At 36.1% G+C, this 13,428-nt stretch overlaps 1 long non-coding RNA gene across 1 annotated transcript in view; it reads right to left on the bottom strand.

The window, feature by feature from the left end:
• Window positions 1-13,428, bottom strand: part of LOC140523856 (uncharacterized) — a 308,343-nt gene that overhangs the window by 179,689 nt on the left and 115,226 nt on the right. The window contains exon 3 of the long non-coding RNA XR_011973492.1: window positions 2,584-2,704. This is a non-coding gene — a long non-coding RNA (uncharacterized lncRNA). The remainder of the gene's footprint in view (window positions 1-2,583; window positions 2,705-13,428) is intronic.

Here is a 13,428-nt window from a genome sequence, read left to right as displayed (position 1 = left end):
CTCAGACATCTCCTCATCCCTCAGCACTGTGTTGTTACTTCTCTGACTGGCTTCCCCATCATACCCCCATAGCGGGGACTTTTCCTCTCCTTTTTCTCCTTCATTTTGTGTTTTGCCTTCTCCTGTTAAGTTTTAAGGTCCTTGATGGCAAGGGCATCTTTATATTTTCATATTTGTATCCTAGTGCCTAGAACAATAGCCTGCAACTTGTAAGCAATTGTAGGTGCTTAATAAGTGTTAACTGACTAACTGGAGAGACAAGAGACTGGATATAGATAGATTAATTTATAGGCTATTGCAATAGTTCATGTGAAAGTTGATGAGGACCAAGACTTTGTAGCTGTGCTGTGAGTAGAAAGAACTACTGTGAGGAGGTGTTAAAGAAGTGAAATTAATGAGACATGGCAAATGATTGGATGTGAGAAATAAGAAAAAATGAAGACCCAAGAGTAACTCCCAAGTTGTGAACCTGGGTGAATGGATGAATGTTGGTCTTAAGAAGAAGGATAGGTTTGGGTTAGGTGGGTAACATAATGAGTTCTGTTTTTGACAAGGTAAGTTGGAGATATCTATTGATCATTCATGTAGAGTTGCTGAGGAATTTGAAAATGCAGGAATGAATTTCAGGGGAGATAGGAGGGATGGAAATATTGATTTGGAGTTCTATTCATAATTATAGATGAACATATGGAAACTGATAACATAAGAAAGAGGGAGGAGAGGGATCAGGATAGAGCCCTGTTAACAACAAGGATCCTGGCATACACAGGAGGGTCTGCCGTACAGGTTCTTAGAAATGTTTTTCTAAAAGAAAAGCAACTTTTGAGGGGTCAACAATCTACTTTAATCAAGCACATATATCATTCGCTTAGTTCAGGGGAAAAAGTCAGCATCCTGAACTTCAGAAAAAATACAGAGAAATAAAGACCAGTAGATAGGGCAATACATACAACACAGATCAACAGACAGCTATAACTGTCTGACCTAGGAGAGAAGCTCCAGTATCTGGGTTTTCAAAGCCAGGGGGCTCCTTTGCAGCTGCCCAGAGTCTCATCTGGCCAAACAAACACTTCCAGTAAGCCCCAAAGTAACATGTCACCTCCAAGTATTTGTTCACTTTTCAGAACCAGAGGACGTGACCCTCTGACCCAGTGCCTCAGCTAAAGGTATTGAGGCCTATTAATGTGCGGGGAAGATCTTTAACTCTTCCCCCATCCACCGTTAATCTTGCATTAACATTACAAGCCTTGATACATTTATAACTCTTCACAGGATATGATTCAACAGGTAGGAAGAGAATGATCAGAAAAAAAACATGTTACAAAAAACAAAATGGAGGAGAATACTTAGCAAGGATTGCTGAACAGTATCAAATGCTCCATTGATGAAGAATGAGAAAAGACCATAACAAATGACCAATTAAGAAATCATTTACAACCTTGCAAAAGATAGTTTTATTAAATTTTGTTGACAAGCCATATTCTATGTTTTCTTATATTTTTTCTTCTTTTGATTTTGTTTGACTGATTCTTGATAGAATCATTAGCTTCCACTTGCCTAGTTCTAATTTTTTAACAAATTATTTTCATCAATTAGCTTTTGTACCTCCTTTTTCATTTGGCTAATTCTACTTTTTAAGGAATTGTTTTCTGAAGTCAATTTTTGTCCTTCCTTTTCCAAACTTTGAACTCTCTCTTACATATCTCTCATTTCTTTTCCCAATTTTTCTTCTACCTGTCTTATTTTACTTTGAAAATCCTTCTTGAGCTCTTCCAAGAAGGCCTTTTGGGACTCAGATCAGTTCTATCTTTGAGGTTTTGGATGTGGCTATAGTAATAGTTTTATCTGCTTCTGAATTTGTGTTTGATGCTTTGATCTCCTCACTTCTATAGTAAGAATCTACGGTCATTGTCTATTTCTGCTTTTTTCTCATGATGTTTGCACATTTTCTGACTTTTAAAGTTGATCTCTCCTTCTGGAGCATAGGTAGCACTGACTCAAGCTTCTTATGCTGGGGTCCAGGGACTTGTTCACTGGCTTTGTGTGCTAGGACCTTGGGATCTAGCAGCTAGAAGCTGTAGAGTTCTGGGAGCTTACCTGGTGCTAAACTGTGGTCAACAACTGAAACTCTTGGGGTGGAATGGCATCTGGCCTCTGAAGAATGGCTGCTCTGAAGCATCAGAAGATATGGCTGCTGGAAGATGCCTGCCTATATGCAGTTGTGCTTCCTGGAGTTGTGTTGAGGTTGGGGAGATTTGGCTATTGGAGTCTATTAGTTCCCCTGCCTGTTCCAAGGTACTTGGGGGGTCCTGGTATTGGTGCTTGCCTGCTTCATCATTTTGGGGTTCAGGATCTCCCACTGCTTTGCCAAAGTGGGCCTTGCTGCTGACTTGTTGGGACACCTCCCATCCTGTATTGTTCCCCTTCTACCAGAGGGAAAGGGACCTTTCCTGTTAATCCTGAAAGCTTCCTGGGTTAAATGCTGTGTCCCATCTTTCTGCTGGGCCAGCTGTTCTGGGTTTTTCCTGGGGTAATATTTTCCGGGTTTTTAGAGGTCAATAAGGGAGAGTGAGAGCTACTTACTTCTTATTCTGCCATCTTGGTTCCTGGAAGTCCTAGAAGCCATATTTTACGGGGTTGAGAAATGAAACTCAGGTAAATAAGTGAAAGCAATATCTATGGATAGTTGTGTCTATGAGTTTGCCTGTAAAACAAGAAAGAAAGAACATGATTAAGGGTAGTGTCAGGTGAAGGCTTCTGAAGAATGGGGGAGATAAGGGCATAATTTTAAGCAGGAGAAAAAGTAGTAAATTAGAAGAAAATATGAATGATTGAAGGCAATCTCTAGGACTAGATAGGAAGGAAAGTAATTGATGACATAAATAAAATGGTTAGTATTGTCATGAACAGTCAAATTATCTCTTAAGACTATTAAAAAAGAAAGAATAGGAAATAATAAAGTCAGCAAATTTTCTCTGATAAGTAAATTTAAATAGTACTACATAAGCTTAAAAAGTATATACAATGGCTATTTCTACTCTATTTTTAGGAGAAACAGTTCTGGGTATAGGTTTACCATCAGTGAAACCAATTTGTCAATAAGAAACTTGAGTAAAGCATAGTATCTAAAGTTCTGCTCAGAAAACACTTAAGCTGGATGATTTGCAGCTTCCAATGGCAGTCACTGCACTTTTACTCAGATAATTGTAATAGCTCACAAGTTTCTTTAGAAGCAATTAGACTCTTAGTGATTTATTCTTTGGATGATTATATATCAGATATTGTTTTAAATATCTATGAAAATTTTTTGCCTAATGATTAAAATGTTTGAGGAAAGATATCTGTGGAAATTAATTTGGATTGAAATATTTGTCAAGTATCACAGGGGGCACATTTTAAATTTATGGCCCCGAAATTTGTCTGTAAGGCAGTCTCCATTAAATTATGGAATCAGGGGGGGCGGAGCCAAGATGGCGGAGTGAAAGCAATGACTCACCTAAGCTCCTGGACAAACTCCTCTAGATATCTCTGAAAGGAGAATCTGACCAAACTTTGGAGGTGCGGAATCCAGTGGGTGACAGACTTTGACAGATTCAGAGCCCAGGTTATACTGAAAGGTCCACAGGAAGGATCTGTTCCACGGGGGTGAGCCCCCAGTGCACAGCACAGCACAGTCAGCACAGTAGGACGGAAGGGACCTGAGAAGCCTGAGAGTGGCAGGCAGAACCAGCGGAGCAGGAGACCAGCCAAACCGAGCCGGTGAGAGCCGCTGAGCGCCAGATATCAGTGCAGCAGCCCTTGAAACCTTCAGTCTGAAGACTAAACTTCGGTAAGTCACCTACTTGAACTTCCAGGAGCCAGGATGGCGGAGTGATCAGTAAATGCTCTCTCCTCCCCCCTGATGACCGTGAAAGAACCATAAAATATTTCCCCAGAAAAATCCTGGATCAGCAGGAACAACAGAAGGGGGCAAATAGTCTCATAACACCAGAGGCTAGGAAAATAGCAAAGGGGGATTCTTCCTACTGTGGCAGAGGCGATCTAGAAGGACAGAGGACCCAGGGCAGAGAAAACTCGCACTGAGACCCAGGCAAGCCTCAGAGACAGGAGACAAGCCCCAGAAGGGGTGGGAACACGCATTAGCATCTAGGCGTGCCTCAGCCCTCCAGGGGAAAAGGGAAGACAATAGAGAAGCTGGGATCACCATCCCCTGAGCTTGCCTTAGCCTCAGTTCAGCTGAGGAGGTCTCCTGTGACCAGACCACTCCTCCCACACACTTAACAAGCTAACCCCAGGGTTGATTTGGGAAACAATAAACAAAAACCTGCTTTTAGCTTTTTCATACATCAGCTCAACACAAAGTTCTGTACCTTCTGACTGAAAGAACCAGAAGCTACAATACTCAGCCAACATCATGAATAGGAAAAAGCAGACGAAAAGTGAAAAAACCATAGAATCTTTCTATGGGGATAAAGACCAAAACACAAACACCAAAGACGTCAGAGCTGAGAATGTACTTCCATCTGAAACAGGGACTATGAACCTCTCGCAAGCACAACTAGCTTTCCAGGAACAGCTGAAGAAGGAAATAGAAGAAAACTGGCCAATGATTTTAAAATTATAAAAAAAGAATTCACTGATGAGAACATCACTTTGAAAAGGAAAACTGAACAAATGGAAAAGGAAGTTCAAAAATTAACTGGAGAAAATAATTCCCTAAAAGGAAGAGTTAATCAAACGGAAAAGGAAACCCAAAACCTAACTGGGAAAATTGGTCGAATGGAAAAGTAAGTACAAAAATTAAATGGAGAAAATAGCTCCTTAAAGGGAAAAATTGGTCAGATGGAAAAGGAGATGCAAAAGTTAACTGAAGAAAACAATACGATGAAGATTAGAATTGGGCAAGTAGAAACTAATGACTCAATGAGGCAGCAAGAATCAGTCAAACAAAAGCTAAAGAATGAAAAGATAAAAGAAAATGTAAAATATTTAATTGGAAAAATAACTGACCTGGAAAATAGATCCAGGAGAGAAAATTTATGAATTATTGGCCGGCCAGAAACCCATGATGAAGAAAAGAGTCTGGATAATATCTTCCAGGAAATCATCAAGGAAAACTGCCCAGAAGTACTAGACTCAGAGGGCAAAATAGTCATTGAAAGAATCCACCGTTCTGCTCCCAAACTCAAAATCCCTCAAAAAGGGATCCCAAACTCAAAACCCCAAGAAATATCGTTGCCAAATTCCAGAGCTATCAAGTGAAGGAGAAAATACCACAAGCAGCCAGAAAGAAACAATTCAAATATCAAGGACATACAGTCAGGATCACACAGGACCTTGCAGCTTCTACATTAAAAGATCAAAAGAATTGGAAGCCAATATTCCGTAAGGCAAAGGAGTTGGGACTTCAACCAAGGATCAACTACCCAGCAAAGTTCAGCATAACATTTCAGGCAAGGAGAAAGTCATTCAACGAAATAAGGGATTTCCAGAGCTTCCTGACCAAAACGACAGAACTGAATAGACAATTAGATCTTCAAATGCAGGTCTCAAGAGAATCATAAAAAGGTAAACAGAGGGGAAAAACAAAAACAAAAACTTGTTACTCAATTACAGCAAACTGTTTACCTCCCTATAAGGGAAGATGATACCTGTTAATCTTGAGAACTGTGCAGCTATTATGATAAAAGGGATATACATAGAAGGAAGGGGTATAAAGTAAATGATGTCATGTCAAAAATATGATTTAAGTATGAGAAGGGATTGTAATAGGAGGTATGAAAAGGAGGAAGCAGAAAATGGCAAATTACATCACAGGAAGTAGTACAAAACTATAGTAGAGAGAAGGAGGGGAGGGAGATGAGCATTGTTTGAGAGGTACTCTCATCTGATTTGTTTAAAGGAGGGAACAATAATCTTAAGTAGATAATCCTAACTAGCTCTATAGGTAGTAGGAGGGGAAGGGGGAAGTAAGGGGAGGGAGGATTAAAGGGAGGGAGGAAGCAATAAGAGTAAAGGAAAGTAAAAGGGAGGGAGGCTAAAAGAAGGAGGGGAAGGCTGCAGGAGGAGGGGGTGAAAAGTGAATACTATTGAGGAGGGGAAGGGAGACGGGAGAGCTAAAAGCACAAATGTTGGGAAAGAGGATGGAGGAAAATACACAGATTGTAATCATAACTGTGAATGTGAATGGAATGAATTCTCCCATAAAACGGAGATGGATAGCAGAATGGATTAAAAGCCATAATCCAACAATAAGCTGCTTACAAGAAACACATTTGAAACAGGGGGATACACATAGGATAAAGGTCAAAGGATGGAGCAGAATATATTGTGCTTCAGCTCATGTAAGAAAGGCAGGAGTAGCAATCCTAATCTCAGACAAAGCAAAAGCAGAAATAGATCAAATCAACAGGGATAAGGATGGAAACTATATCCTGCTAAAAGGCACCATAGACAATGAAGCAATATCATTACTAAACATGTATGTTCCAAGTGGTATAGCATCTAGATTCTTAGAGGAGAGGTTGGGGGAGTTGAAGGAAGAAATTGACAGCAAAACTATACTAGTGGTGGACCTCAACCTCCCCCTCTCTGAACTCAATAAATCTAACCTCAAAATAAACAAGAAAGAGGTTAAGGAGGTAAACAAAACTCTGGATAAGGTAGATATGATAGATCTTTGGAGAAAATTGAATGGGAATAGAAAGGAATATACCTTTGTCTTAGGGTTCATGGAACATTTACAAAAATTGACCATGTACTAGGACATAAAAATCTCACAATCCAATGCAGAAAGGTAGAGATAATCAATGCATCCTTCTCAGATCATAATGTATTAAAAATTACATGTAATAAAAAGCCATGGAAAGAGAAACCAAAAATCGATTGGAAACTAAATAATCTAATTCTAAAGAAGGGTTGGGTTAAAGAAGAAATCATAGAAACAATCAACAATTTCATTCAAGAGAATGACAATAGTGAGACAACATACCAAATCTTATGGGATATTGCAAAAGCAGTTAGTAGGGGAAGTTTTATATCTTTGAATGCTTGCATAAATAAAATAGAGAAAGAGGAGATCAATGACTTAGGCTTGCAGTTGAAAAAGCTAGAAAAAGAACAAATTGAAAATCCCCAAGTAAATACCAAATTAGAAATACTGAAAACCAAAGGAGAGATTAATAAAATTGAATTAAGAAAACTATTGAATTAATAAATAAAACCAATAGTTGGTTTTATGAAAAAACTAATAAAATTGATAAACCTTTGGTCAATCTGATTGTAAAAAAGAAAGAAGAAAATCAAATTACTAATATTAAAAATGAAAGGGGTGAACTCACCTCCAATGAGGAGGAAATTAAAATAATAATTAGAAACTGCTTTGCCCAACTTTATGCCCACAAATTCGATAATGAGATGGATGAATATTTTAAAAAATACAAATTGCCCAGATTAACGGAAGAGGAAGTTGAATACTTAAACAACCCCATCTTAGAAAAAGAAATTGAACAAGCCATCAATGAACTCCCTAGGAAAAAATCTCCAGGGCCAGATGGATTCACAAGTGAATTCTATCAAACATTTAAAGAACAGTTAATTCCAATACTATATAGACCATTTTTGAAAATCGGGGAAGAAGGAGTGCTCCCAAATTCTTTCTATGATACAAATATGGTTTTGATACCCAAACCAGGAAGAGACAAAACAGAGAAAGAAAATTATAGACCAATTTCCCTAATGAATATAGATGCAAAAATTTTAAATAAGATTTTAGCAAAACGAATACAGCATCTTATCAGAAGATTGATACATTATGATCAGGTAGGATTCATATCAGGATTACAGGGTGGTTTAATATTAGGAAAACTATTAGCATTATCGACCACATCAACAACAAAGCTAACAAAACCACATGATTATCTCAATAGATGCAGAAAAAGCTTTTGACAAAATACAGCACCCATTCCTACTAAAAACACTCGAGAACGTAGGAATAAAGGGAACTTTCCATAAAATAATAAGCAGTATCTATCTAAAACCTTCAGCAAGCATTATATGCAATGGGTATAAGCTAGATGCATTCCCAGTAAGATCAGGGGTGAAACAGGGATGTCCATTATCACCACTATTATTCAATATGGTAGTAGAAATGTTAGCTGTAGCAATTAGACAAGATAAAGATATTCAAGGAATAAGAATAGCCAAAGAAGAAACTAAGTTATCACTCTTTGCAGATGATATGATGATTTACTTAGAGAATCCCAGAGATTCAAGTAAAAAATTACTTGAATTAATAAACAACTTTGGCAAAGTTGCAGGTTACAAAATAAACCCACACAAATCTTCTGCATTCCTATATGTAAGGAACAAAGTCCAACAGCAAGAGATAGAAAGAGAAATCCCATTTAAAGCTAAGGTAGACAGTATAAAATACTTAGGAGTTTACCTGCCAAAACAAACCCAGGGATTATATGAACACAATTACAAGACACTTTTTGCACAAATAAAGTCAGATTTAAGTAAGTGGAAAAACATTCATTGCTCATGGGTAGGCCGTGCTAATATAATAAAAATGACAATTCTACCTAAATTAATTTACTTATTTAGTGCCATACCAATTAAACTATCAGACAATTATTTTCTAGAGCTGGATAAAATAATATCAAAATTCATTTGGAAAAACAAAAGGTCCAGAATATCAAAGGGAATAATGAAAAGAAATGCTTGGGAAGGTGGCCTAGCGGTACCAGACCTCAAATTGTACTATAAAGCAGCAATTATCAAAACCACTTGGTATTGGCTAAGAAACAGAGAGGTAGACAAGTGGAATAGACTTGGCACTCAAGACACAGTAGGCAAGGAATATAGCAACCTTCTGTTTGATAAACCCAAGGACCCCAGCCTCTGGGGTAAGAACTCACTGTTTGACAAAAATTGCTGGGAAAACTGGATAACAATGTGGCGGAAATTAGGCATAGATCCATACCTGACACCGTACACAAGAATAAAGTCCAAATGGGCACATGATTTAGGTATAAAGATTTACCATGAATAAACTGGAGAAGCAAGGAATAGTGTATTTATCAGATTTATGGAGAAGGGAAGAATTTTTTACTAAAGAAGAGATAGAAAGCATTATGAAATGCAAAATGGATAATTATTTATTACATTAAACTGAGAAGTTTTTGCACAACCAAACCCAATGCAACCAAAATCCAGAGGGATGTAGTAAATTGGGAAAGAATTTTTACAGCTAAGCTCGGGGATAAAGGCCTCATTTCTAGGATATATAGAGAACTGACTCAAATGTATAATCATACAAGTCATTCCCCAATTGATAAATGGTCAAAGGATATGAACAGGCAATTTTCAGAGGAAGAAATTAAAGATATCTATAATCATATGAAAAAATGCTCTAAATCACTATTGATTAGAGAGATGCAAATCAAAACAACTCTGAGGTACCACATCACACCTATAAGATTGGCAAACATGACAGAACAAGAAAATGATAAATGCTGGAGAGGATGTGGGAGAGTTGGAACACTAATTCATTGTTGGTGGAGCTGCGAGCGCATCCAACCATTCTGGAGAGCAATTTGGAACTATGCCCAAAGGGCTACAAAAATGTGCATACCCTTTGACCCAGCAATATTGCTACTAGGACTGTATCCCCAAGAGATCATAAAAATGGGAAAGGGTCCCACATGTATAAAAATATTTATAGCAGCACTCTTTATAGTTTCCAAAAACTGGAAGTCAAGGGGATGTCCATCAATGGAGGAATGGCTGAATAAATTATGGTATATGAATGTAATGGAGTACTATTGTGCCATAAGAAATGATGCACAAGAAGACTTCAGAGAGGCCTGGAAGGACTTATATGACCTGATGCTGAGTGAAAGGAGCAGAACCAGGAGAACTTTGTGCACAGCAACGACCACAGTGTGCGAGAGGTTTTTCTGGTAGACTTGGAATTTTGTAATAACACAAGAACTTCTTAAAAAAAAAAACACCAGTGGTGGTTTTCTAAGGCAAAATGCCTTCCACACTCAGAGAAAGAAATATGGAAGTCATTCGTAGAATGTAGCAGATCATGTTTGTGTATGTGTATGTTTTTGTGTATCATATTTTGATTTGTTATATGATTTCTTCCATTTATTTTAGTCTGACTACATAGCATGACTATAGTGAAAATGTACTCAATAGGAAAGTATATGTAGAACCTATACGGAACTGTATGCAGTCGTGGGGAGGGAGGGGGGTAGTGGGGGGTAGGTGTGGGGGGGATAAAATCTCAATTGTATGGCAGTGATTGTTAAACATTAAAAAAAAGAGAGAAAGAAAATTATGGAATCAGTATGGCAAGTATGTGTTTCTTCAATTACTTCTTTTACATTTTTCTTTTACATTTACATTTTTCAATTATCCTTCACTCACCAAAATATGAAGATCAGAGACTAAGTTCTCATATCTCTATAACTTTACATGAAGCTTTCTATGGGAATTAATAACTGAATTACTATCTACTTTCTAATGATTTATATGCCTATCATATAAAAAAGTGAAAAAGGGACATCAAGTCTATTATCTGCCATTGTGTGAAGTGAAAATTTTTAGATATGGACTTAGAGAACTGGATTCTAATTCCTACCTTTGTGGCTTTAGACAAATCATTACCCACCTTGGGACTTACTGTTCTCATATATAAAAAAACTATTTGGCATTTAACATCCTTTATAACTTTAAACTTGTGATTCTGTAATCTGAAATTTTCAGGCATATATGTGAATTTTGTGTGCCTTATTGATGACACCTGAATCTTTTAGTATTTTTCCCATTCTTAATGCCATTAAAAAATGCTAGTATCTGGAATCTTTGTGTGTTTGTGATTTTGTGTGGAAAAATGCATGATTCCATTTGCTGACTTAATTTAGGAGTGAGATGCTCACATGAAACACCAAATCATAATGAGGATTTCTATCTCATTTACCTGCTTTTCTTTCATTTCCCCGTTATACTTAGATATTACTAGATTTCAGAATCAAATGAGAGAAAATGTTAGTAAGTCGATTAAACAGAAACACAATTTTTTAGTATATTGTTAGATATCTTTCAGTGACTTAATTGTCAGAGACATAACTAAAAGAGTTCAAAATGTGTGTTAAATTAACTCTAGCAACCTCTTTTCACCTTTGATTTTCTGTCTCAGATCATACTCTCCATCATTCTCTTTGTTATCATCTTTTCCATGCAGAATGTTCGGGGTCCATTCTCCACCCCAACCCCCAATTAGAAGATATTATTGTATTCAATAAAACAGGAATCCACAGTTTCCCCCCCGAGATTTAGAGAAGGTTTCAAATCCTTCATCCTTAGAAGGAATGACAGAAAGTAATGTTTGATATTTGGAATGTTATTGTCTTAATTTCACAAGCAATGGTAAAAGAATGATGCATAATATCTTCCTGAACTACAGGTTGATTCATCACATTTCATTACCGTATGCATCCAGGGAATTTTATATTGCATCTTTTTAAAAGTTAAAACTTATTGAATACTCAATCATAAAGGATATTGTTTTTCTTCATCAAACTAAAACACCATATTTAAATAAAAATTCTTAAATTAAAAACTAAACTTTACTTAAAATTCAAATTTTTCAAAGATTTATTTCAATCAAATTTTCCCCAATCCTAAATGCAAAATAACTTTTATTTTACTTAGATTTAAAAAATTAAAAAGAATCTTATTGATATTTTCATATCACCATAATTTCCCCCAGTATTCTTACCTCCACTCTCATAATAAATACTACTTGGTTAAAGAAAAATAGAAAAAAAAAATCAGTGTACCTGATCAGTAAACAGAAAAAACAAAAATATATGTGTAATACATAGTACTTAGTAAACTTCCAGCTCTGCAAATAGGTGGGATAGAATGTCTTTTCCTATCCCTTCTTTCAAATTATGCCTGTTATTTAACATTTTTAAACACATTTCTAATTTTTTGTGGGATGGTTATTTTTTCCATTTGTTTTTGTAGTCTTTGTGTATGTTTCCTTGGCTCTGCTTACTTCATTAGTTCATAAGACTCTTTCCATGCTTCTCTCTATTCATTATATTCATAATTTCTTTATGGATAATAATATTCTGTTATAATAAGATCCCATAATTTGTCTAGCCTTTCCCTAGTTGATGGACTTCTACTTTTCTTTTGTTTCTGTGCTATGACACACATAAATGTTGCTACAAATATTTTGTTTTATATAGGAACTTTTTTAAAATCGATGGCCTTCTTCAGGAATAACGCTAAGTAATGGATCTCTATGTCAACTATTTAATAGTTTTATTTTATCAAAATTCTGAATTGCATTCCAAAATGCTTATACATTCACAGGTCCATCAGTAATGCTCTAGTGTGCCCATTTTCCACAACCCCTGGAACATTGATTAATCTTGTACTTTGTTATCTTTGCCAATTTCTAGAGGATGAGATAAATGACAAGGTTGTTTGATTTTCCTGTCTCTTATTTTCATATGGTTAATAATTTGTAATTCTTTTGAGAACTATTCACATTCTTTGGCCATTTATTTACTAGGAAAAATATTTTTGTCTTATAATCTCTCTAATCTACTCACTGTCAATGTATCTTGGATACTAAACTCTTTTCAGAGAAATTTCATTTAAAGATTTCTTCCCATTCCACTCTTTTTCTTTCTTGTTTATGTGTGTATGCAGAAATTTTCCAGTTTCATGTAATAAAAATTATCTGCTTTATATTCTGTACTTGTCTTTTTCCCTTGTTTGTTTAAGAACAGATCCTGTAGCTAAGAGGGATATGTCATCTGCTATTCTTCTAACTTTTAAGAGTAATATTTAATCTCTATTATCACATATCTCTTTAGAATAAATTGGGGAATATGATATAAGGTAGTGATTGAAAACTCACTTCTGCTAGATTGTTTTCCAGTTTTCCTAGCAGTTTTTGTCAGAAAACAAATTATGCAAGAAAAAATGCTTAATAATTTATCCAGCCCCTTGTTTTTGTTGTATTAATGATTTTGTAATTTACATGTGTTTCATAGAAGCAACAGATTGTATGGTTGGTTTTCTTATCCAAGTCTGTTTTTCTTTTTTTCTGTTTGTTTTTTGGCTTAATTTATTCATATTTAAATTTATGAGTAAAGTTTATATTTTCTTCTGTTTGTCTCTCATACCCCCTCTAAAAAATTATGCTTACTCCCTTCATCTGTAAATATAATACTTTATATTTTTAGTCATTATAGATTAATCCAGTAGTTTAAGCCAACTCTGTTCCACTTGGTTCCTTTCCCCTTCCTTTCTAGTCATAGTACTTTTCATTTGTTACTCCACTTCCCTAGTTTTTGAGTTTTTCCTTAACTTGTTAGTTTCCTTTTTCTTTAT

This window comes from Notamacropus eugenii, chromosome 2, assembly GCF_028372415.1.
Source record: "Notamacropus eugenii isolate mMacEug1 chromosome 2, mMacEug1.pri_v2, whole genome shotgun sequence".
Classification (NCBI taxonomy): Eukaryota; Metazoa; Chordata; class Mammalia; order Diprotodontia; family Macropodidae; genus Notamacropus; species Notamacropus eugenii.
The sequence above is the reverse complement of the archived record's forward strand: the minus strand, read 5'-3'. Positions and strand labels throughout refer to the sequence as shown.